This window comes from Bos mutus, chromosome 13 (genome assembly GCF_027580195.1).
Source record: "Bos mutus isolate GX-2022 chromosome 13, NWIPB_WYAK_1.1, whole genome shotgun sequence".
NCBI classification, from domain to species: domain Eukaryota; kingdom Metazoa; phylum Chordata; class Mammalia; order Artiodactyla; family Bovidae; genus Bos; species Bos mutus.
This window is the reverse complement of record NC_091629.1, coordinates 28438907-28466453: the sequence shown is the minus strand read 5'-3', so window position 1 is coordinate 28466453 and position 27547 is coordinate 28438907. Positions and strand designations below refer to the sequence as shown.

Below are 27547 nucleotides of genomic sequence, written 5' to 3'. Positions count from 1 at the left end.
GTTTGAGTGAACTCCGGGAGTTGGTGATGGACAGGGAGGCCTGGAGTGCTGTGATTCAAGGGGTCACAAAGAGTTGGACACGACTGAGCGACTGAAATGAACTGAACTGAACTGAAATAAGCTTTAGAGGTACCTCCCAATGACTTTCTTAGCTCCTCTTATTTGCACAGTATAGTTTTCTAGGCAATGAGCTTTACTGTTGGAAATAGTCAAGACTGTGCCCTTCTAATTGGTAAATTGAAGGATGGGTCTTTATTTGTTCTCTCTCTCCTCCTCACTGAATAGGGAACATTGCTACAAAAAATTCCTCTTGTAAAAGTAGCAGAACATTCATTTTGAATTGCATAATTGATTTTTATTTCATCATTTCAGTCTAGCATACAATGTTAGTAATTATGTTTGGTAGAAGATTTCCCAAAGGGGGAAAAAAAGTGAGTCTTAAGCACTTATAAACAAGAAAATACCTTCTAGAAACTTTAATATAAAGCAGGATCACAGGTCACTTGCTTGGAAAATTAAACAGAGTATTCCCTTTTCTTAATCCAACTGGACATTACTACAGCTTCATATTGTACTAGATGAAGCGATGACTGAAATTGCACTTTCCTTGAAGTGTTATACACTTTCTTTTAAAGGGAAGCTGTTGAGTTTGAGAGTTTTGATTGAGTCAGCACATCTGTAATCCAAGCTGAGCTCCTGCTGAATGTGATTCTGGTCTGCCTGCTGATAATATATGGAACAGGAGTACCACAGAGCGCTTTGAAAAAGATGGATAGACAGAGATAGCGGAAACGCACGTGGTTTTGAGAACTAATGTTGGCTCCAGGTCACTTAGAGGATGTGGCTAGCTCAGAGGACAGTGCTATGTGTCTTTGGGTACATGGTAGCAAAGAGACAGTTAAAGATTTTTACAGATTCCTTATCCAATGGAGCAAATTCTTGAAATTCTCATGTAGGTATTACACAGTTTTTTCGTGAAACCAGCAGATGTACTGAAAAGACTCTGCTGGCCAGTTCCCTCACTTCCTAGTTGAGATCTCCACATTTCTGTCTGTAACCTCTCTGAGCCTCAGCTTTCCTGTCTGTAAAATGTAGATAATGTCAGTGAAATATAAAGTTCCTGTGATCGCTATTCCTCAATGGATAAATGCACGACTGTGCACCTAGCATCAAGCCTGGCATTTGGCAATTGTACCTTTAGCTTTAAGTCAATGAGGTTACTCTACGAACCAGGCAGCAGGCCATCTTAGCACTAAGACAACTGGACATTTTTAAACTCTGGCTAGGGATCTGTCCAAAGCATCACGCTGTTTCTAACAGCCCATGTCTGAGGTCACTGTAAAGGAGGAGCTTCCTGCACATTTGCTAAAGATGCTCACCTGCTGGGAGTGAGGCGTGGGCTGCGGGAGGCTCAGCGCTGGCCCTGAGCCTGGCAGTGGTGTCTCACTGTCAGAGGACAGTCTTACAGAGCGACACTCCTCATTCTGCAATCATGTTTCCCGGATACTGTGACTTCGGCAACCCACTCCAGTATTCATGCCTGGAAAATCCCATGGACCGAGGGCCCTGGTGGGCTACAATCCATGGGGTCGCAAAGAGTCGGACACGACTGAGCAACTTCTGTGTGTGTTCTGTGTGACTTTAGGGCAGTTTATATTCAACAGACAGCTTCCTCTTCTTCAATGGTTTTGAGTTTATGAACAGTTCCACTCTAATGCTGAATGCATGGTTAAGGCCTTTTGAACGCTGTGGTATCAAGTTGTTTTAACACCATCTCATGTGAAAAGCAATACAAGAATTGACCCTCATGATTCAAGGGCTTTATCAGATGAATAAACAAATTCTTAGTATATCTGATAAATTAAATTTTTAATTCTTATTCATGTCTCTTTTGCAATTTCTTAAGTCTGTAATTAAAAAAAAAAAAAGCCTTAAGCCATAGAGAACATGTTTTCTGGAAACTTCAAATACATGCTAATTATAAACCTAAAGTAACTGTCTAGGCAAACGTTTGCCTGTAATTTGTGCTCTGTCTAATCTTCCTTGTGAAAATGCAAATTAGTAGAAAAGTGGAAGTCCACTCTGTCTTCATTATTTAAACCACCCCCTTCCCATGCACAGTTTACTTCCCAGTGACTACAGACAGAGGCTCAGTAAACAAGTTTCTATTGTTTTGTAAATTGCATTTAAAAATGTAGAAAAAAATGTGGTTTGTAAGTAAATAGAATTTAAGATTTCACTTGCCCCATAGTGGCGCTGTACGTATCCAGGAATGTCCAATAAACCTAGACATTGAAAATGTGTTTTGTATAATTGTGACAACTTAACAAAAATGTACTCACAGATAATATACTTCATGCTATGTCACCATCATGGTTTATTGTTAAACCTGTTATTTTTCTTCCTCTTTCACCTCCCAACCCATCCCAAATATGCCTTGACTTAAATGATAAATGAAGTTGAGGTAAAGAACATAAATTGTTTTAAATTTTAATGTTTTGAGGTGTGTGTGTCTGCTCTGTTCAGTTGTAACCCTACTCTGAGACCCCATGGACTATAGTTTACCAGGCTCGTCTGGTGGGCTACAGAGATTTTTAAAGGATCCCTATAGAAGAAAGATCCCCAAAATGGTATTTTTCAGGCAAGTATACTGGAGTGGATTGTCATGCTCTCCTCCAGGGGATCTTCTTGACCCAGAGATTGAACCTGTGTCTCCTGCATCTCCTGCTATAGCAGGTGAATTCTTTACCACTGTGCCACCTGTTTGCTTTTTTTTGGGGGGGTGGGGTGCGGGGTAGCAAATATTTTTGTTAATAATGGAAGCAATTTCATGAGAATTAATTATTCATATGGGTAAACAGTCTGGTAATGTGATCACCAACTGAAAGAGCAAATCTCAAGTCCCATCACTGGAGGCAGTTCCTACAAAAGGATTTGTCATCCTCATATTGCCTGCTGTCATCTCCAAAGACTTCAGGGCCACCCCCACCTGCCTCCTCCAGGAGGGACAGTCTGCTGTAAGTACTAATAAGTCTTAAGTCTTATCTTTTACCTGCAGCCATGTTCCTCTGTACGTGGGATCTGTAAGTGGGCCACAGCAACTTTACGGGTTATGGCTTCTAAACTGGAAGATGATGGAAAAGGGAGTTGACATTGACCTGCCCAGTGGTTTGAGTCCCAGACCCCTAAAAGTCACATTGCATTTTTGGACGTAGTTAATGTCCCCAATGCGGACCTATGCCAGATCATGGAAAAGGAAAGAAAATGCCCAAATTGTTTTATAAATCAAGTTAAACATTGATCCAAAAACTTCACAAAAATTGCATTGAAGAAAATCTCATGATAATTACACTTGTGAATATTGATGGGAAATAATCTTAAATAAAATGTAAGCAAACAGAATCCAACAGTTCAACAAACGTGATTGTAAGCCGTGCTTGTTTTATAAAGCAAAAGTGAAAAACACTTGCCCCTTCTATTCCAGAAAACTCACTCTAATAATAAACTTAATTTAAATAAATTGTTAGATGTTTAATGATTCATTTTTAAACATAGCTAATTATCAGCAATTCAAGAAATAATACTTAGAATCCTTTACTTAGAATGGGGGTATATCAACACACCACTTCCATAGACCCAGCTCAAGCCCTAAAATGCCTCTTTGCACAAAATTTTCCATATTTGTAAATGGGAACTCCATCCTTCCTGTTGCTCAGGTCCAAACCTTTGGATTCTCCTTCAACTCACCCATTATCCAGTACCCAAGCCAAGTTCAAAGCCTACCAGGTGCAACACCAAGATGTGGCCCCTGCAGGTTCATCTCACTCCACCCCATGCTCTCACCTTACTCAAGACATGATAGTCCATGCCTGCACTTCACAAATAATCTTCCTAAGCAATCACACTGCATCTGTTCTTGTCCCCTAGAGTCCATTCTCAGAACAACCCCAGTGGAGTCTGTTGGCATACAAGTGTCTGTCCAAAGCCTTAAAAAGGCTTCCCTTCTCCAGTAGCATAAACACCAAGCCCTTCAGTGACTGAAGTCTGAGTCCCACCTGCCCATCTGTTACCCTCCTGACCTCCTTCCACCTCATCCGGCACGCTTCCCCTCTGGGCCTTCTGCCCCAGCCTCTGGCTTCCTTGCAGTTCCCCAGAATACCAGCCACATCCTTGTCCCCACTTCACCTTTGTCCTTTGGTCACTACTGTATTTCCAGCATCGAGAACAGTGCCCTGGGCATAAGCTTGATCAATATCTGCTGAAGGGAAGAACTAAAATATGAATAAATGTTCTTACTTTCCTAAGCATTGATCTCTAATTCTTTTCAAACTCTTCAATATAAATGCAAAACACCCCTTAATAAGGTCAAACACATTAGACAATCTATCTATATTTTTCCTCCTGGGAGGGAATGAAGATAAAAACAAATGCAAAAACTCCTGAGTTTACCAAGAAGTCCCTTTTTCTTTATCACTATTTTGACTTCAAAAGATTTTATTATTTTATAGAGAAGAAAAATAAATGATGGCAAATGTAAACAGCATTCAGAAAGATTTTCTTCCCATTTGTATAGTTCTGTAAGAGTGGATTCACAGTTTGGTCATCTTACCTCAAACAGAGACAATCTTCCATTTTGCTTTCAGTCTTCAATTGCTCTGTACATTATATTGGGAACAAACAGTTCCAGGAAATAAAAATATTATCCTCCTTTTTACATCACATAACAGTTTCTAGGGGTTTTTTTTGCTTGCTCATTTTGCACATTACATTTAGAAAATATGTTATGTTCTTTGCAAAGTTTTTAGTTAGGTTTTCCATTAGGGCTACTGTGGCTCAGATAGTGAAGAATCTGCCTGTAATGCAGGAGACCCAGTTTTGATTCCTGGGTCAGGAAGATCCCCTAGAGGAGGGCATTGCACCCTACTCCAGTATTCTTGCCTGAAGAATTCCATGGACAGAGGACCTTGGCAAGCTACAGTCCATAGGGTCACAAAGAGTCAGACACGACTGAAGCAACCTAACATGCACACAATCCTGGTAATTTACTCACACTTTCTGGACCTCCATTTTACATCACTTTACATAGTGAAAAGATTTGAACTATGCTAGTCTAAATTTGCTTCTATGCACAGAAGTCATAGGTTCTGTATCATTCAATTTCTAAAACAACTCATAAAGTTAACACAACAAATTTTCTTTGGTATCTATTTAAACAATAACTATCTGAGTTTGAATATTAAGGGACACAAGGTCATGGGAAAGGCTATATTTAAAATTCAGTTCTTCTAGGAAACCAACTCTATTAGAAAACAAAAATAATCAAATTAACAATAATAACAAACATGAGAAGAGCATTTTCTTTTTCACATCTTTCACATTTAAACACTTGGATTACTTGTTCCAAGACAATTATGTTCAAATGTAGGAAATACTGCATAACAGAAAATTATGAGAAGATTACTTAGAATTACACTGGGCGACAGAGGATGAGATGTTTGGATGACATCATCGACTCAATGGACATGAGTTTGAGCAAAGTCTGGGAGATAGGGAAGGACAGGGAGGCCTGGTGTGCTGCAGTCCATGGGGTCGCAAAGAGTCAGACACAACTTAGTGACTGAACAGCAACATAAACATCAAGTTTATGAATTCTCAACTACTGGATTGATAAGTTACCAGTTGGCCTAGACTGACTACAACCCAGCTACGGAAATCATACAGAAGTCAGCAGCTGGCAGCAACAGCAGGTAGAATAACCAGTACTTACCAAAGAACAGAGGTTCAAGCTTCCAGACCCCCAAATCACCACCAGAAATTACAGTTATGCATGTACCATAATGACCATGTCTGAGTAAACAAATAACACATGGCATCTTATGGAAAATCAACTTTCTCCCTTCAGATCTATACATGATGATATATATATATACACATACAGTCTGAGGCCATTGGTTCTTCATGTAAGTGTGTAGCATGGGCACATGCCAGGGAGCACAATACCAAGGCCAGTTGAGAGTCATCGATATACACTCACACAACATGAGAATGGCTCCAGCAGAAAGGTAGCACACAGAATTGATAATGTACGAGCAGGTAAGAACTGACTTTTCTCATGTATCATGCTCACCTCCCAGGCTGATACTGCATGCAGTCCAAGCAAAGCTCTGAGCTTGGAATTGCACAATTGAAATCAGTTTGTTTACAAAACTCTCTATAAATCATGCTGACTGGCTCTGGCCCAACTATAGGGCCTGTCCTATTAGAGTTCTCTGATGGCAGGAAACAAGAAGAAACTTGGCTAGCAAGAAAACATGGAATGCTTTGGAAGCACTTAGTGTACCTTAAATAAATGAGAAAGTCAAAACTGACTTCAGAAAGGAAGGGGGACAACTCTTCAACTGTTAGACTCAAGGGCCTTGAGCACTAATGTCCACACAAAAATCTGCACACTAATATTTATAGCAGTTTTATTCAAAATATCCAAAACTTAAAAGCAACCAAGATGTCCTTTAGTAGGTAATGCATAAATAAACCGTGGTCCATCTAGACAATGGATAATTACTTTGTGCTAAAAAGAAATGAGCCATCAAGCCATGAAAAAACATGGAGGAAACTTAAATGCATGTTACTAAGTGAAAGAAGCCAGTTTGAAAAGTCTACGTACTGCATGATTCCAATTCTATGCCATTCTGGAAAAGGCAAAATTATGGAGACAGCAAAAAGATTAGTGGTTGCCAAAGGTTAAAGCAGTAAAGGATGTCCAGGCAGAGCACAGAGGATTTTTAGGACAATGAAAATACTCTGTAAATACCATAGGAACTTCCCTGGCTATGCAGAGGTTAAGACTTTATTTTCCAATGCAGGGGATATGGATTTGATCCCTGGTCGGGAGCTAAGATCCCACATGTCTTGTGGCCAAAAAAATCAAAATATACAACAGAAGCTATAGCACAACAAATTTAATAGAGACTTTAAAAATGGTCCACATTAAAAAAATCATTTAAAAAAATGAAAGAAAATATCATTGTGGTGACTATATGTCATTATTCATTTGTCCAACCCATAGAATGTATGGGCTTCCCTTGTGGCTCAACTGGTAAAGAATCTGCCTGCAATGCGGGAGACCTAGGTTTGATTCCTGGGTTGGGAAGATCCCCTGGAGAAGGGAAAAGCTACCCACTCCAATATTCTGGCCTGAAGAATTCCATGACAGTCCATGGCGTCGCAAAGAGAGGGACACGAATAAACGACTTTCACTTCACTTAATTTCACTTCATAGACTCTACAACACCAAGAGTGACCTCTGATATAAGCTGTGAACTTTAGGTGATGATGACGTGTCTGTATAAGGTCATCAGTTGTAACAAATGAACCACCTGGTGGGGATGTTGATGATGGGGGAGGGTGTGCATGTTGTGATAGGGGTAGGGTAAATGGGAAATCTCCATACCTTCCTCTTAATTTTTACTGTGAGTCTAAAACTGCTGTAGAAAAAGCTGAAGTATTTTTTTAAATAAACATAAATGTAAATGCTAAGGAGAGAATAATTGAAAGAACAAACACAGATTCTTCTTGGGTAAACCAGTTTATAAAGGAATGAAATCATTCGATTGGGACACAGAGGAACAATGTGAGCATAAATATAGATTGGGACGTGTGTGTACCTATTTGTTAAGTCCCTGCTGTGTGCACCACTGCGGCAGTTTCCAAGTTTCTACTGCACTTGAACCTGTGCTGGTAATACTGAAAGTCTACAGGCTTCACATATATGACCCCATGAAAAGCAGGGCCACAGAGCAAGGGAGAAAAAAATCCAACTGACATACATATTTATAATAAACCTCAGAGTAGGTATCACCTTTCAGTTATTCAATGGTATTTCTTTGTCTCAGTGAGAAATTCTATTTTTTAACATTGCTATCGTTTCACTGACAATAATCCTGTTGAGATCAATGTGCAAACAGCACAGGAAATTATAGATAGGAACTTTGGATTATGAGTTCACCACACGACAAAAATGAATTTGCTTTCATTTTTTGTACAGTCTATTTCTAGATATTTTTACCAATTGTTGCTGAAATGGTTATGAGAGTAGAATTGGTAATGCAGTGAAACGCAAATTTACCTAAAGTTTATGGGCATTGCTGTTAGTATCATTTACATTTCTGAGATCAAATTTGGCTCAATAATATTTTTTTAAAACCACAAAAATAGACACTTTGCATGCTTTGTAAAACTAATACTCAAAATGTTACGCCATTTTTTTTTTTTTTGTCCCACCACATGTAATCTGATTCTCTTACAGTGAATGAGACAGTCTGACCAGACCCATATTGGAGGAATGTAATTATTTATACGATATTAAGGAAGCCCTACTTAAAACGACAAACAGAATATGGCTACAGAAGGAGCATTCCAGTTTGTGATAGAGCCCCCTTGACAAAATTGACAAATTGAATCTTCATTAAAGCAAGACAAATTATTTAGCTAACACAAATAAGTTCAATTTAAGTAGAACTCCACAGAAACTCACACACATCACATTATACTTTTAGAATTTATCAGTGTGTTCTAATTTTAGTAAACATTGGCTCTGAATTAGAAAGGAGAACCTACCATTTGGGGAAACCTAGGAGAAGGCAATGGCACCCCACTCCAGTACTCTTGCCTGGAAAATTCCATGGACGGAGTAACCTGGTAGGCTGCAGTCCATGGGGTCGCAAAGAGTCAGACACGACTGAGTGACTTCACTTTGTCTTTTCACTTTCATGCATTGGAGGAGGAAATGGCAACCCACTCCAGTGTTCTTGCCTGGAGAATCCCAGGGACAGAGGAGCCTGGTGGGCTGCCGTCTATGGGGTCGCACAGAGTCCGACACGACTGAAGCAACTTAGCAGCAGCAGCAGCAGTTAACCTTTGGATGTTCAGGAGCAAATAACATACAATCCTGCTTTCAAAGTGTGGATAGAACAAATAAGTACACAAGCTGTCATAATTATTAAGTTAATTTCCGGAGGGACAAATAAACAAAGTTTTGCCCAGGTCTGTAACATCTAATATGGACCAAGAAGTCACTCTCTCATTACCACTCAAGCATAAGCCCCTATGAACAGGAAGCATCTCTGTGCTTCTCACCAACCTCATCCAAGTATCTTAACTTTGTATGCAGCACATAATAAATACCAGCTTAATAGACAACAATGTAGAATCAATGGTAAATAGTCATAGATTGGATGTGGGCATCAAGTGGCAGGAAGGAGGGGCTGGGAGGATTTGAGAATGACACAAGCTTCCCATCCTAAGCAAGAATTCTCCCCACACCTTCAGGGACCTCAAACCTCAAACTGGAAAATCACAAGTGCTCACTACTCACCGAGGCTTCCTAATTCATCGTTGGGCTAGAACAGATATGTTCCTTAAAGTTTTTGATCCATCGTCTCTCATTGTTATGATTCTTCTTAAACAATTCTCCTGTAGAAACAGACACCAAAATATCTGCTTTCACCCTCTCCTCCTTCCTGTGTATGTGTGCCCAGTCATGTTTGATTTTTGCAACTTTATGGACTATATGTAGCCTTGCAGTCTCCTCTATTCTTGGTATTTTCCAGGCAAAAATACCAGAGTGGGTTGCCATTCCCTCTCCCGGAGATCTTTCCAACCCAGGGATCCAACCCATGTCTCCTGCATTGCCAGGTAGACTCTTTACCACTGAGCCACCAGGGAAGCCTTCTCTTCCATTAGCGTTCAATATTTTGAAAGCTAATTATCCTTTATCACCAGTTTTTTCTTCTTAAGAAAAAGAACTGACTCACTGGAAAAGACCCCAATGCTGGGAAAGATTGAAGGTGGGAGGAGAAGGGGACGACAGAGGATGAGATGGTTGGATGGCATCACCAACTTGATGGACGTGAGTTTGAGTAGGCTGCAGGGTGTTGGTGATGGACAGGGAGGCTTGGCTTGCTACAAATCCATGGGGTCGCAAAGAGTCGGATACGACTGAGAGACTGAACTGAACTGAATCTAACACACCCCAGTTTTCTTTACGTATACTGTATCTTTCTAAATCTCTTTCCATTAGTTTTTTTTTTTTTAATTTGAAGGCACCACATTCTATTAGTCATCTAAGTTTAAAGCCTTGCAGTTATTTTAATTTCTGTTCTCAGCATGGACATAAATTATTCTCCAAATTGTCTTAATTATGTCCCCACGTGCCTCTCATGCTCTCATCCTGTAGTACAGGGCTTGAGATTTCATGTAAATCCACTCTGTTCTCACTGGCTGTTCTCATCAAGTTTATTTTTTCTTGGCAGGTTACTATGCCCAAGCATCCTCTTTCTTGAATAGTCTTCATTAATAGCTGACATGAGTGGTGCCCACGACTATTACCAGGTACACGTGGCTGAATTATGGCCATGCAGGGAGAGATTATGACAACCGTACCACTCTGGAATCACAGGGGGATTTCCCCACTTGGTGACGTTAGCCGAACCTGAATTTGGCTATGCAAGGGTGCGTTATATTTGTGGGAGCAGAGGTTGAAAAGACTACAGGGATAACATTCCCAAATGACTTCCCATGATAAGATACAAAAATGACATCCAAAGAGAAAAACAAATGCTGTATAGTAACACATATATGGGGGATCTAGGAAAAAGGTGCTGATGAACCTATTTGTGAGGAAGGAATGGAAAGGCAGATGTAGAGAATAAACTTGCGGACACAGCAGGGGAAGGAGAGGGTGAGATGAGCTGAGAAGGCAGCATCGACATATATACACCACCATGTATAAACCAGATAGCTAGTGGGAAGCTGCTGTATAACACAGGAGCCCAGTCTGGTGCTCTGTGATGACCTAGTAGGGAGGGATGGCAGGAGCTTGGGTGGGAGTGAGGCTGAGGAGGAGGATATATATATATATATATATATATATATATATATATATATATATAGCCATGACTGACTTGGGTGGTTATAGCCTGACTCTGATGCTGGGAGGGATTGGGGGCAGGAGGAAAAGGGGACGACAGAGGATTCAATGGCTGGATGGCATCACTGACTCGAAGGACGTGAGTCTGAGTGAACTCCGGGAGTTGGTGATGGACAGGGAGGCCTGGCGTGCTTCGATTCATGGGATTGCAAAGAGTCGGACACGACTGAGCAACTGAACTGAACTGAACTGAGCCATGCCTGATTTGGGTGGTTACATGACAGAAACCAACACAACATTGTAAAGCAATTATCCTCCAACTAAAAAATAAATTTAAATAGAGTTTAAGAAAAAGAAATTGAATTCATGTGGAAACATGGGATATATTAAAATGTAAATAAAATATTTGTGTCTGTGTGCTGTCACTCAGTCGTGTCCGACTCTGCAACCTCACAGACTAGCCCACCAGGCTCCTCTGTTCATGGAATTTTCCAGGCAAGAATACTGCCGTGGGTTGCCGTTTCCTTCTGCAGGGGATCTTCCCGACCCAGGGATCAAATCCGCGTCTCCTGGGTCTCCTGCATTGGCAGGAGAATTCTTTTCCCCTGTACCACCTGGGAAGCCCTAAATAAAGTATTTTTAAAAGTTTAAATGTAGTTTTAAAACTACAGAAGGAAAAAGAAAAAAAGACATCCTTGTTCAACACTTGAAAACTTCTTTTTTCAATATCTGAAGGATGTATAATCTGGGATGTGAGAAAAGGAACAGTGTACCCTGGGTCCCTCTGTGGGGCCAGAGGACCAGTGGGACTGGTTCACCCTTGATGTGATGCACTGCGGCCAAGTGGATAGAAGAGTGAACAAACCCGCAGAGAGAGTTTAGTGCTATCTGATAAAGTGTGGCTTTGTGGGCACTTTTCTCTCCAAACAGCAGGATTATAGAAAATAACAGGCTGCAGCGTGTTTCTTTCCTAGAGGTGCCAAAAATAGTTCCTTTGTCATCAGTCTTCCTGGAGCTAAAAAGCGAGTCCCCATAGAAATGAGAAGCAACGCAAAGCCTGTCTGGATTCTCCTGGCAGGAACATAGTTTAGGGCAAACGAACCGTCTCTGCCGCTGATCTACGCTACAGGCAAGATGGGCAGAGGGTGAATTCAGAATAACCCCTTCCTTAGCAAAGACAAAAAGGCAAAAACAAAGAAAAAGAAGAACTTGAAATGAAAGGAATAAGGCAACACTGGCTCTCCCCGCTGCCCTTTCCTTCCATCCTAAACACAGAGAGTGTTTCATTCCCCTGCAGGTCTGGTTTGCTTCCCACTTGCCCACAAGTCTGAGATAGAATCAGAACAATTTAAACAATGTCCTCCAGCAGCGGATCAATGGAATTAGTGAATTTTAAATGTTAATGCATTCCATTCCTGGCAATGGAAAGTCATTCCAGTTGTTCAATTTTTTTTATCCTCCACTTAGATGAACCAAAAGATGGAAAACCTGTCTAACATAGAATGGATCTTCTGTAGAGGCTTAAAAATGAAAATAAGATATAAAAAGAAAAATTTGCTCATGAAGAAAAATCAATTTCTTCGATGGCTTTTGGTGCCAGCATTTTTTTTTTCCCAGCAAACGTACAAGATTGTTGTCTGTGAGAAGGGAGTGGCCAGATGACTCGAGCAGGAAGAAAATCTCTAGACTTTTATTCTGACTGCATTTCTTATTTTATGCATTCCTCTGCCTTTTCTTGCGTTTCCTTTAGAAAGGATTAAAGGGTCAAGGTCTTGAACATGTGTTGGCTTCTTTCTTTTCAAGAACCCAGACAGGTGGGAACTCCACCATCTGGGAGCTCCCCAGCTGCACCCCCTGTTCGCTGGAGGAAAAGGGAGAGGAAGGGGTTTCATTGTTTTACTCAAAAAAGAAACATCCCCCTCCCCCATTTATATTTTATTGTTGGGACAAATCATGTAAAAATTAACATTATTATTAACATTGCCCTCGTCCATTCCACATTGGCCGGGGCTCCCTCAATGAATAGTGGCCAGTCTCTAAGAGTAAGCATTCTGGGAGAGAGGGCGAGACAGAGAGACACAGAGAGAGACAGAGAAAGAGAGACAGAAAGAGAAAGGGAGAGAGAGATGACTGCCCTCTAGGAGCTGGTGTCAGAAATCACTCAGTACCATCCCAGCTTCATCGTTTTCATCCAAAGCCCAGATCATATTCAAGAAAAAGGGAATCAGATCCCAACTCTTGATGGAAAGACGATCAAAGAACTGGCCGACATGTTTGAATGCAGCACAGCAGAGGTGAAAAGCTACTTGAAAGTGAGAACATTTGAAAATGGAACAGCATCCCAACATATCATCACACACCTTGTGGTATTTTGTTTCACCCAAAGTTGGTTTCCTGGAATTTCTTCAGGGGTAGGGTCATGACCACTTAAGATTTGGTAGAATAGTTATTTTCTGCCCATTTCCAAACATTCCAATTCCAATATATCTTAGTCTAAAGAACTGACCATGGCTGCTGTTCTGGAAGCGAGAACATGAGTGGACAGATGGTGGTGGGGATTCTAAGTGACACCGGCATCCCGCCTCCTCTCTGAGGCCTAAGAAGGACAGTCAGCCCCTCCCTGGGTCAGCTAGAAGCCAGCTCCACGGAGGATCTGGAAACTCTCGACACGAACTTTCCAAATCTGGATGCTTTACAAGAAATGTGGTAGAGGTACTGCCTGTGTTTCAAATATAGAAATTCAAATTAGAGATACCTATCCCAACCATAAATGTTCTGCTGTGTTGTGCTCTGTCGTGTCCCACTCTTCATGACTCCATGGACGGGGGGCTCCTCTGCCCATGGAATTTTTCAGGCAAGAATACTTGAGTGGATTGCCATTAAACACTTTTAAACTATAGTTCAGACCCTAGTACACAGACTTTTTCCCAGATTTTGTAACCAAACATACACAACTTATTTCTACTCCTGGAAGTCTCTAGCTTTACATGGATATGTACATGTATCCTTGTGCTATTGTTTTAAGGAACGGGGTTTCCCCAGAGTCTGGTCTTTATTTAATTTGGAATTAGGAACACAAATGGATGTTTAAGAATGGTAATGCTGACTCATGAGTCGTGGTTTACAGGGAGCTGTCTGTAGTTCTCACTGTACCAACTATGCCCCCAGGATTAAAAACAACAAAATCAAATTCCTTTCAAGGTACCATGTAGACATATTCCCTCACTGAAAGGCTATTTATCAAACACCATTGAATCCCAAACCAGGAGTGCAGTCTAAGAGTTGTTGTTATTGTTGTTGTTGTTTAGCCACTAAGTTGTATCTGACTCTTTTGTGACCCCACGGATTGTAGCCCGCCAGGGTCCTCTATCTGTGGGATTTTCCCAAGAGTACTGGAATGGGTTGCCATCTTCTCCTCCAGCAGATCTTCCTGACCCAGGGATTGAGACTTCGTGTCTCCTGCACTGCAGGCGGATTCTTTAGGAGCCACCTGGGAAGTCTAGCAGTGGAAACCAGTGAATTGATCCTTATAATACTGGATCCTGATGGTTGATGGAGGAGGCATGTCTGTGAATCAAGGAAGATTTCACAAAGGGCATAATGTCTAAGCTTAAAATGTAGATCACCAGACTGGAAAGGTACAGCTTACTCAAGGACTGTCAGAGGACTGCTGCTTTATCAACAAAGTTCATGTGGTAATCTAAGTCACTTGTGATCATTTCAGCAATCAGCAAGTTAACCATCATTTAAGGATGTAGTTCATGGCCCCTTGGACTTCCCTGATAGCTCAGTTGGTAAAGAATCTGCCTGCAATGCAGGAGACCCCAGTTCGATTCTTGAGTTGGGAAGATCCCCTGGAGAAAGGATAGGCTACCCACTCCAATATTCTGGCCTGGAGAATTCCATGGACTGTATAGTCCATGGGGTCACAAAGAGTCAGACATGACTGACTTTCACTTCACTTCATGGCCCCTCAAACAATCATAAAAGAGCAAAGATCACTGATCATAGGTCATCATAGCAAATATGATAATGATGAAAAAGTTTGAAGTATATCTGGAATTACAAAATACCAGGCTTCGCTAGTAGCTCAGCTGGTAAAGAATCTGCCTGCAATGCAAGAGACCCTGGTTTGATTCCTGGGTGGGGAAGATCCACTGGAGAAGGAAACAGCTACCACTCCAGTATTCTGGCCTGGAGAATTCCAAGGACTGTATAGTCCATGTGGTAGCAAAGAGACAGACACGAATGAATGACTCTCACAAATGCAACAGAGACACGAAGGGAACAGATGCTCTTGAGAGAATGGTGCTGATTACTTGCTGGATGCAGAGTTGTCACCAACCCTCAATTTGTGAAAAAAAAAAAAAGGCAATATCTGCAAAGTACAGTCAAAGAAACACTGCCTGTGTTTTTCTTTATGCAGAAAATGCATGGATTCTTTTTTTAAATATTATTGATGCAGAGTTGATTTACAATGTTGCGCTATTTCTGCTGTACAGCAAAGTGATTCAGTTATAAATACATATATATTTTTTTTCATATCCTTTTCCATTATGGTTTTTCACAAAATATTGAATATAGTTCCCCATGCTATACGGTAGGACCTTGTTGTTTATTTATTCTATATATAATAGTTAGAAAATGCATGGATTCAGAAAGGAAAGAGCCATGTAGGACTCCTAAGTTTCTTTGCCAACTAATTTTAACCTTTAAAAAGTATTTGCTTTACTTCAATGCACGACTCAAAGTTTTCACCTTCTATCTCATCAGGCCATTTTTTGCACCTGCCCCTGGGATTTTTTTATTATTATTCTTTTACTTCCCAAGTAAGACTGACAGATAGAATTCTCAGGTATCTGCTCAAGATGCCTTTTGATTGCAACTACCATCTTTGAGTCACTTGAGTGGAACACAGATGAATAGATGAATAAGCAGCCCTAGGATTGAGTGACATTTAATAAAAAATACTATTTGTTTAACCTTATTGTGATGTTTTCTGAATCATAAAAATACTGAGCATTCTGGTGGCTGCCAGGCGCTATTATCTGCTACTTGATTTTAAGTGACAGCTGTGGGATTTTGATGGATATTGATGTTTTCTTTTTCTTTTTTTATACAACACAAAGTAAAAGGGCTCAGATTGTTGACATCACTGAGTATTCTAGGAATGAAATATTAAATGATTTTAGGAGAAATGTGACTTTTATGTTGGGAAGCATGACACATTCTAAACCTGTCTGTCACTGTAATCAGTCCCCTGACGTGAACGTAGCAGGGCTGTGCACACTGTCGCTTTCCATCTCAAGCATAATGCTTCAAGTGAAAACAGAAGGCAGCAGGCTTGTCAGGGGAAAGACAGTGCCTTCTGGAAAGATGTTTGCTGTAATATTTGAATTTGCTTTGCAAGGCTGTGCACCCCCTTGGCTAATCTAGAGGGTATTTTGGCAAGACTGTCACCTGAAGTGTATGACTAATCCGGATTCTGCCTCAATAGACAGGGGACGATTAACCTGCTCAATAAATATTCATTTATTCGTGGGTAAGCAGCTCCCTGGATCACCACTCTCTTCTGCTTTCTAATGTTCTCAATATACTACACCATCCAAAAGCTCCATTTCAGCTTATGTTTTCATTTTATTTTCCCGACACTGATTTCCCAGGACCTCCTCCTTCCTCAGGAAGGCAGGGCTTGTTTATGAGCAGGAAGGTATTTCCACCTGAGCAATACTTGGGCATGACTAGTGTTCCCTAAACGCAGCATCTTGACTGTCTGACTTCACCTTTTATCAATGCCCATCGCCCAGGCCACTGAGATGTGTACCTCTGCTGAATATTCCCTTGCTTACCTGCTTCCTCTAGACAGAGAGGTGTTTTTTTTTCTTCCTTTAATTGCAGTATAATTTTCGTGTTAATTTCAAGCAAAAAGCAAAGTGATTCAGTTATACAAATATTTCTTTTTCAGATTCTTTTCCATTATAGTTTATTACAATATAGTGAATATAGTTCCCTGTGCTCTACAGTAGGTCCTTGCTGGTTATCTATTTTATACATAGTAGTATGTATCAGAGAAAGCAATGGCACCCCACTCCAGTACTCATGCCTGGAAAATCCCATGGACGGAGGAGCCTGGTAGGCTGCAGTCCATGAGGTTGCTAAGAGTCGGGCATGACTGAGTGACTTCACTTTCACTTTTCATTTTCATGCATTGGAGAAGGAAATGACAACCCACTCCAGTGTTCTTGCCTGGAGAATCCCAGGGACGGGGGAGCCTGGTGGGCTGCCGTCTATGGGGTCGCACAGAGTCAGACACGACTGAATCGACTTAGCAGTAGCAGCAACAGTATGTATCTGTCCATTCCAAACTTCTAATTTATCCCTCCTCCCTCTTCCCTTTTGGTTACCCTAAGTTTGCTTTCCATGTCTGTGAGTTTATTTCTGATTTGTATATAAGCTCATTTAAACAATTTTTTTTAGATTCCACAGGTAAGTGATATCATATGATATTTGTCTTTATCTGACTTACTTCACTTAGTCTGCAATCTCTAGGTCCATCCATGTTGATGCAAATGGTATTACTTCATTCTTTTTATGGCTGAGTAGTATGCCATTGTGTATATGTACCACAACTTCTTTATCCGTTCCTCTGTTGATAGACACTTTGGTTGATTCCATGTCTTTGCCGTTGTAAATGGTTCTGCAATGAACATTAGGGTGCATGTATCTTTCCAAGTTAGCAGTTTTGGTTGTTTTGTTTTGATATATACTCAGGGGTGGAATCACCAGGTCATATGGAAGTTCTATTTTTAGTTTTCAAAGAAACTCCATATTGCTCTCCATAGTCAGCCAGCTTTCACTACCTTATACAGCTAGAATCTATCCTCCAAACTTTCATCCAATAGTCTTCTGTTTCCATAATGATACAAATTAGGAAACAAAGCAGTCTCTGGGGATTGACAGACTAAGGGTCTCTCAAGCCAGTAAAGCGTGAAGCTCTCAGCTCAGTTTTTGTGACATAAGGGAGGCTGGCTATCCCCCATGTAGCGGAGGTTGCTGGGGAGAAAAGCACCTATTGCTCTCATCAGTTTTTATTTACCAATTTTCTCTTAGGAACTATGTAAAAATGTGGAGTTAAAATTTAAAGTGAAGGGTTCTTCATTAATAAAAATTAAATACAGAAAATGAAAAAGAAATTTGCAGCTACATAGTGGAGAAATAAACTCACATCTTGCTTAATATATGCATATATGTTTTCAAACAGATTCGATAGATTTTGCTTCTGAATTCTGTAAAGTGTTAAGGTTGTACCTCACTCAATAGAGGTTCATAGATTGATAAGATGTCCAATTTTTACATTGTTTTGCCTGTAATATAAAAACATTTCAATGCAACACAGCCTATTGCTGCTGCTGCTGCTAAGTCACTTCAGTTGTGTCCGACTCTGTGCGACCCCATAGACAGCAGCCCATCAGGCTCCCCCGTCCCTGGGATTCTCCAGGCAAGAGTACTGGAGTGGGGTGTCATTGCCTTCTCCGAGCCTATTGCTAAATGGCACCAAATAATCCTTTTGTGAAGTTAATGTTATTTAATCTGAAGACTAGATAAATTTAATAAAATAATCCTGAAAAGCAATCTCAGCACTATCACTACCACCACCTGAAATTCTGTGCAGCATGGTAGCTCGAGGACACAATGGCATTGTGAAATCACACGCGATTCCCTTCGGCCACTGATCTGCTTCACAAGCAATAATTAAAAGATGAGGAAATTCCATCTGTCGTCACTGGTCTGGCATGTCCCAGGTCCCACCCTGAGGTTTTAGGCTCTGCACAACACTGAGTCATACACAGGATCCAGGACTGGAACCTCCTATATGAATTTTAAGGTATTAAAAAGATTTACCTATGAGTTAATTGTAAGGAGCTATTTTAAATTTAGATGGAATCTCAGAGCCATTAGCAACATCATCTTTTTGCCCACTATATTCAGTGAATGCTAGAATAGCACATGAAGTGTCCAGAGAGGAGGCAAAGGGCAGAGTCATACAAATGATCTATGCCAAAGCTTTGGAGTCACAGTAATAACTTTTCAGTCTTACCAAACTTGCTCTGGAAAGAGTATGAAACCAAAAATATAAGCAATTGGGCAAAGCTATTGAAGGCGAGTAAGATCAGATCTGTATTTTTGGAAGATGGTAACTGGATTTTTTTTTTTTCTTCTGCACTCAGTGGTCTGGACTTTTTTCCCTAATCACCTTCCTCACAGCCCTTAAACTAAAGGGCTTGCCACCTTGCCTATCTTCCAAACAAGTACATTAATATCATCTTGTCCCTTCTTTCTGGTTCATATTTTTTTTCCTGGGAATTACCTTTCTTCAGATCTTAATATTCCATGAACTCTCCACTCTTCGCTGAGATTAGAGTTCACTCAAACACAAATGCATGATTAGAAAGCAACTTTCCATTTAGATCTCTCCTCCTTGGGCAGAAGATACCTAAGATTTCAGGGCCATCAGGCTGTTGATCAAAAGCACACATTTTCTTTTGTATAAATTTAGTTCAATTCTTTTGTTCTTAAAATCATATTCCCTGAGAAATTGTAAACAAAGTTATACTAAATCCACTTCTCCCCATTGGCACATACATTTTAACCTAAGTGGCTAGCGCCAGAACCTTTTAGCGGCTCTGTTTATAAATTGTTGGAAGAAGGACCAAGACTAATTTTTTATATTTTTTTTTTTATTTTTTAAACTATGAAAGTATGATAACACATTTACAGGAGACTTGGAAAATATAGAACAAGGTTACAAATAGTTCCACTTAATTCTACTACAATTATTTTTTAAATAGATAAATTAAGATTTTTAGTTGAAGTTTCTATATCAAACTCTCAAAAATTATTAGAATGAATATACAGAAAAGGAGAAGGATATAGTAGACCTGAAAAGCACTATGAACCTATTCAACATAATCAAGATTTATACAATTTTTAAACACAGTAGAATACAAATTATATTCAAGTTTCCATAGACTATAAACTCAGAAACACTAGAACATATCCAGGGACATAAAACAAGATGAAAAAATTTTATGGCGACCAAGACTATTTTAATAAACAATTTCAGGAACACAAAAATTCAGGGAATAACATAGTTTACAAATACAAAACTATACTCATATATTCTGCTAGTCAACACTCAGTTTATTTCCTTTTTTTTTTCACTATTTTAACACTTCTGAATCACTTTATTGACTGATAAAAATTCTTCCTCTGTGAATTGCTCTTCTTATTCTTCACTTTTTCCCCTCTTTCCTGTTCTTTTTCTAAGAACTGTGTTAGAGAACTTCAAATAGTTTGACTGCTAGTTTTATTTAGAGATTACATGCACTGTCAATCTATTGATTCTTCCCATTTGTGGCTTGTTATTTGGGGACATTTAATCAAATATTTAATATATTGCTGTTGTTGTTCAGTCACTCGGTCGTGTCTGACTCTTTGTGGACTATAGCCTGCCAGGCTCCTCTATCCATATGGGACTTCCCAGGCAAGAATACTGGAGTGGGTTGACATTTCCTTCTCCAGGGTATCTTCCTGACCCAGGGATTGAACCCGCATCTCTTCCATCTCCTGCATTGGCAGGTGGGTTCTTTACCATCTGAGCCACCAGGGAAGCCCATTTAATATATTAACTTTTGTTTATTGATAAATTGACTGCATTCTTTTTTTTTTTTTCCTTTACAGTTGGTTTAAGTAATTGTATTTTCCCTTCTGGACATAAAGAGACTTTTATATTTTTCTTCTACATTTTTAAAGTTTTGCTTTTTTACATCCAGTTTCACATAAAGTATGATTTATTTCCTAATATCATTTACTTTTTGCACATGGGTATCTGATTTCCAGTAACATTTCTTGAATGAGAAGAAGATCTTTTTTTAATCCACAAGAATATCTAATAAATTCTCTCACAGAATCTGATGTTAACTGAATTAAGTTAATTTTGATTAAATTAATTGGCTTGGTGTTTATGGGAAAGGCTTACAACTCTTCACTGGGCCCCAAGAGTACAAGGCAGGTGCTCTGAGGTGTAACCCTGGGACTAACTACATATCCAGCCTCCCTGTAGGCCTACAAATTCTCAAAGGCTTGTGTCCCTGAGTCAGTAACACTCAGAATAAAGTTTTTCTAAGCGTACATAAAAGTTATGGGGAAAACACCACTTTGTTGCCATGACTGACATTTCGGGTACAGGCTAGAACATTGGCAGAGTCCACCTTGTTTAATATTTGTCCACAAATCAGATGGTAGTAGGATTTCACAAAATATTTATTAAGAGAAAGAGTAAGTTTAGCTGATCTAATTTCTGACTGTTGACTCTTGGCAGTCTAAACAATTATATTAGTCAAGCTTTCCTAGTTACTCAATAGGGAACAAAAAAGATTAAAAAATATTTTAAGTAAAAGCTGAAGGAAACATCTCTTCAGGAGGGTAAAATATCCAAGACAGACATTTCTAAGGCACAAAATTCATACAAGAGTAGTGAACATCACACCAGAGCTCGTAGACAATAGGATGTGCTAAGATTTTGACATTCTCAAGCAACTTGAGGCTTTCTGGAACAAATATAATAGAATGTGACTTTATAATGAACTGGTGCCTGGGTCTCGGTGACCCACACATTCTGAAAAAAAGAAAAGGGAAATACATCTTCTTTTCCCTTCATGTGACCTGAGGTCACCACAGTATTGAACTCCTTTTGTTGAGTGCTTAGCCTGGTATATTTTGTAAGGAACCTTATCTGTTGGTCACCCAGACACAGAAAAAGTATAATTTAGGTGAGAAAGGAAACAAAATGTAATTGAATATTTCAAAGCAACCTGCATTTTTGAAAACTGTATGTGTGTGAATGAATATGATATATATAATATGATATAAATAGGATATATAAAATGTAATTTGATATGTTATTGTATGTATTATGTACATAAGCTTCCCTGGTGACTTAGATGGTAAAGAATCTGCCTGCAATGAAGGAGACCCAGGTTCAATCACTGGGTCAGGAAGATTCCCTGGAGAAGGAAATGGCAACCCACTCCAGCATTCTTGCCTGGAGAATTCCATGGACAGAGGAGCCTGGTGGTATACAGTCCACGGGGTTGCAAAGAGTTGGACACAACTGAGCAACTAACACTTTCATTTCACTTTCTTTCACTTCATTATGTACATACTATAATTTTGCATATGTGTACATATACACACACAAGTATATGGCCAACTAAAACAATATTATCAAAATATTTATTCTTTGACGATGGAAATTTCAGTGGTCATTTTTGGTTTTGTTTCTATTTTTGTACCTTAGATATTTTTCAAATTTTGTTCGGTGAACTTGTTTTACCTTCACCAAGATAAAAAGTTATTTGTTTCAAGGCTGGAAAGAGAACAGACAAGAAATCTTCACCTGAAAACTCTTGTGTGGTAAGTAGTCTGAAGTCAGAGTTCCTGGCCTCAGAGAAGCAGAGCGGGCAAAACAGAATTGTGGACACCTCTGCCCCCTACTGTTCACCTTCAGTAAGTACCTGGTGATCTTTCATCCGTTCTTAGTAGGAATCTCCAAGGAGATTGTTGTTTACAAAATCACAAAATCCTGTGGTTCCTCCTCTCCTCAGTGATCCCCAGCCTGGGGACCTTCGGACTGCACTGAGAAATGTGTTCTCAGATAAAGAATATCGTGACCACAGATAGATAAACCAGGCAAAATATGGATGTCACACATAGGGACACGCAGAGAACCTAAGTTTCTTTCCATTTTTTAAAAACATACTAGTATATAGTACGATGTGCATTGGAAGATTATACATTAATATAGAATATATTTTAAAATATATTAGTCTATATACTGAGTATACACTATTAATATTAACAATGTTACATTGTATGTGTTAAAACACTATATGTATTAATAATATTAATGTTACATGTGTACTTTTATATTGCATATATACTTTACTGTACTTGTATATATCTTATATACTTCATAAGCTTTGTACATATGTACTTTTCCTAGTACTATGCTTTTTAAATGCATGTCTATGTTTGTGTATATATTTATATAGATGTAGTTTTCTATATGAAGAGTACACAGTATGTATATATACTATATATGATGTATATATACTATATATGATATATATATATATATGTATGTATGTATGTATGTATGTGGTGGCTCAGACTGTAAAGAATCCACCTGCCAATACAGGAGCTGCAGGAGATGGAGGGGGTTCAAGCCCTGGGTTGGGAAAATCCCCTGGAGAAGGGAATGGCTACCCACTTCACTGTTCTTGCCTGGAGAGCCCCATGGACAGAGGAGCCTGGCGGGCTACAGTCCATTCAGTCACAAAGAGTTGGACACGGCTGAGTGACTAACACTTATGTAGAATATACACAGCATTCACACACACACATACTTTTACAAACGATTTTGCATTTGTCAGTGTTTTATTTTAATGAAGAGCCCAAAGTGTGACTAACATCTGCATTTTAATTCTACAGCTGGTAAAAGCATTTCTTCCTTGGGAAGTTATTCGAAGTCCCAATTTGCTTTAGAAGTTGACACATCTGAGTTTCTTTTGGCTGTTATTATTTATGAAATTCAGCATTTCCTCAGAGCCAGCTTTGATATAATAAAGCCTTCAGATCTCCAGTCTCACAACCAATCTATTTACAGTCAGTAAAAGACATTGAAGCCCAATGCCTTTCTTAGACGTGCTTTCAATAGCACCCATAGAATGCAGTTACATGTGCTGGTCTGAAGGAAAAATGTGGGCAATGTGATAAACACAGCCTTGCCTTGGCCATAACCAAATTAAAATATCTGCCTCAACAGTGGTAGTTAGGGAACCAAATAGACTGAAAAGAAAACAGGGAAAAAATTTAAATTTGAAAGCAAACAGGCTTACACAGTATTTCCTGATGGCAGATTCTGAACCGTGAGGCATGAAAACCAAGCATTAATAACCTCAACAGTTGTTGTGTTATTTTACGAGATTTCATCATCAAATATTTAAAAAAAAAAAAAATAGGACCCACTGATATGGGTTAGCAAAAAGATTCGTGACCATAAATCTGCTATGTACACTCAAAAAGAGGTAATTTACTAAGAAATAGAACACTCTCATGGACACAAGACCAAGTATATGAGTCCTTGATCATTCAAACAGACAGAACAATGACTGAAAAGGATATGGCCCTGAAGGGGTCCAAAGACAAAAAGTAAATAATACAGAAGAGGAATTCTAGGAAAGGTTTTCAGTAGAACGCCAACGAAAAGGATGCTGCATTCTTGCTGTATTCCTATCTTTCTAATAGGCTAATGAGCCTCAGAGTTCCTTTGTTTAACCAGTTATGAGTCAGTCTAACCAATGGTGTTAAGAAAGGCAAAAACCTGTAAGATCCAACAAGGACTGCACATAATTCTGTGAGTCTATACTGACATCTTTCAGTTGCTACACCATGGTTGCTAGTACTCGTACTAAGACTGATCCTTCACATCTGGAATTTACCAGTGAAGTTATATTTTATGGTGATTTGCCTTGAATGTATTTTTTGGATAAAAATAGATGAAAGAGAAAAAGTTAAATGCTACATTTTGGGTTTTATCCCTAATCAAACTGAATTTTGGTACCATAATTTTTTCTAGATTTGATTAAGGTTCATTAATGAACTTTTTCTATTAGGAACTTTTTCTTGACAAATATTAGTCAACCTTCCCAGAGTGAGATCCAACTCTCAAAGCTTTGGAGCAGGTATCTATTATGTCTTTTACTGTTATAAAAAAAAAAATAAAATAAAACTTAGTCTAGACTTTTTTATACCATATCATATTCTTAAATCTGCTTTTAAAACCTGGGATAATTGCTTTAAAATGAATCCATATATATGTAGAACATATGATTCAGAAATACATAGGATGAAGTTTTGTGACACTTATAAATAAGAACTTGTCATTTCCAAGCATAAGCATTTTTGTTTTTCATTTAACACTTGCCTGGTATTTAACCTGTCCATCCCTCTAAGAGTGTGTAGAGTGAAACTATACAAACATTTGATTCCAACCCTATGATATTCTGGAAAAGGCAGAACTATGTAGAGAATATAAAGTATCAGGGATTGCTTAGACAGTGGGGAAGGGGGGGACAAGGAAGAAGACATAGTATACTTAGGGAAGTGAAACTACTTTTTAACACTGTAATGGTGGATACATGTCATTATATGTTTATCCAAACCCACGGAACGTACAACATCGAGAGTGACCCATGTCAGCTATAGGCTCCGGGTGATGATGACGTGTCCATGTAGGTTCATTAGCTGTAACACAGGGACCATCTGGTAGGGATATTGATGGGGAGGCTTTGGGGAGTACAGAGGGAATATGGGAAATCTCTATACCTTCCTCTCAATTTTTCTGCAAATCTAAAACTACTCTGAAAAAAAAAAAAATCTTAAAAAAACAGTTAACCTAAAAGCAGTATTAAAAAAAAAAAAAAGATAAAATCATGTGACTTCATTTATAATGCCTTCTATTTAAGAATGGCACCAATAAACATGATTTATACTACAAGTATATCAACCACCCCACACACCATCCCAACCAGCTCTTCCCTCACATTGATGACCTCTATCTTTGTTTCCTGGATTGTCATATTCCCTCTAAAAGCAAATCCCCATACCAGCCCAGGGAAGTCACATGCGACTCTCCAAAGAGCCTCATAATCGGGAGAAAGCACACATTCTTGGTCACATTTTGTTCTCACTTTAGTTGTTGTTTCTTCAGTTCAAACCAAAACAAGGCAAGAGTGGCAGGGTGAAGTAACCGTGGAGAGTAAACACTTACTTGGCATTTCCCCCAGAGGCTGTTTGCAGATAGCAGCTGGTGAGTCATGAGAACAGGTCTCCAGGGATGCTCCACCTCTGACTCAGGGTGGAGTGGGTTTCGGGCCCTTCGCACAGCTCGGCTCCCTGAGTAACTGATCCAATCACAGCTGATCCAATCACAGCAAACAAACGCTGCTTTCATTCAGTCTCCACTCAGAGATTCCAACAACACAGCCAAGGAAGCTAGGTGGCACAAAAACGACCGATAATAGAAATTATTGAGAGTCCTCGGCAGATAGAGCTGCAGGCTGAAACAGATTTGCCTGTCACTATCCTGTGTGTCCCCAAAGGGCAGGGTGTCACTGCGCCCGGCCAGGTTTCACCGGGTGTTTTCAGTTTCCTTGTTGATTTCTGAATGCCTCTGTGAAGGAATTTGTGTGAGAAATAGACCTATTTTTATTCACAATGACTTCACCATCTGCCCTGGTATTTTGTGTACACAGATTCATGTCCTGCATGTTAACGTATTCCAATCTGTGAACCCTCCCAGACTCGAAATGTCTTTTTAAAGAGTAACAGGATGCTATGAACACTCTGTTTCATGGTGTAGAACTGATAACTACTAAAGGTTCTTCAAGCCATTCAAAAAAGAATGGCTTTAAAAATAAAGCTGCAGGAATATCTCATTCACAATGAGGAAACTATATAGTGGCTTGTTTAGTTTTGTTTTGTTTTTTAAGTCTGTAGGAAAAATGCTCTCACCAAATGTTTAAATTAGTGGAGACTTTTCTGTGGGTGAGTTCTCCTTTCCACGTGTTTTGGAAATAATTTAAGAATCGGAATCAGAAGACTGGTGCTGCCTCCATGATTTATTTATTCTTGAATACGCCCCTTAACTGCTCTGTTCTTTTGAGTTCCTTATATGTAAGAGGAGAACAAAAGAGCCTGAACCCATGTGAAAAGGTTGCCAAAAGTTTGAAATGAAGTGATATGAAACATATATCAACAACTGCCCAAATATGTCAAATCCTGTTATGATTAAGGCTTAGAGTTTTGTGGTGAGATTTCATGACTAACACATAAATAAACGGGTGTTAAAGATACAGTGACTTCATTTAAATCAGTATCTTTTAAATGGTTATTTAATAAATGTCGCTGTGAGTTTTGTAACAAAATTAAGGTTTCTTGGAATATAGAAAATGAGTATTCGTAGTGTTTCTGTATATTAAAAAAAAAAGTCTATGTCCAGATATGTTCATTTCCAGCCATAAACAGTTTGTATTGTTGCTCTTCTTCAGTCACTAAGTTGTGTCCGACTCTATGTAACCCCATGGACAGCAGCCTGCCAGGTTTCCCTGTCCTTCACTATCTCCTGGAGTTTGCTCAAACTCGTGTCCATGGAGTCAGTGATGCTCTCTAACCATCTGTCCTCTGCTGCCCTCTTCTCCTCTTGCCTTCAATCTTTCCCAGCACCAGGGTCTTTTCCAGTGAGTGGGCTCTTTGCATCAGGTGGCCAAAATATTGGAGCTTCAGCATCAGTCCTTATAATGAATATTCAGGGTTGATTTCCTTTAGGATTGATTAGTTCGATCTCTTTGCAGTCCAAAGGACTAAGAGTCTTCTCTACCACCACAGTTTGAAAGTGTTGATTCTGCAGTGCTCAGCCTTCCTTATGGTCCAACTCTCACATCCACACACAACTACCAGGAAAATTATAGCTTTGACTGCCAACAGACCTCTGTTGGC

General features: G+C 39.4%; 1 long non-coding RNA gene across 1 annotated transcript; it reads right to left on the bottom strand.

Annotated features, from left to right (window-relative positions):
- Positions 1 to 7501: 7501 nt before the first annotated feature.
- On the bottom strand, positions 7502 to 26199 carry LOC138990521 (uncharacterized). The gene is made up of 3 exons (XR_011466661.1): positions 25821 to 26199; positions 9374 to 9471; positions 7502 to 8947 (listed from the first exon to the last, which is right to left on the bottom strand). It is a non-coding gene; the product is annotated as an uncharacterized lncRNA (long non-coding RNA).
- Positions 26200 to 27547: the final 1348 nt, after the last annotated feature.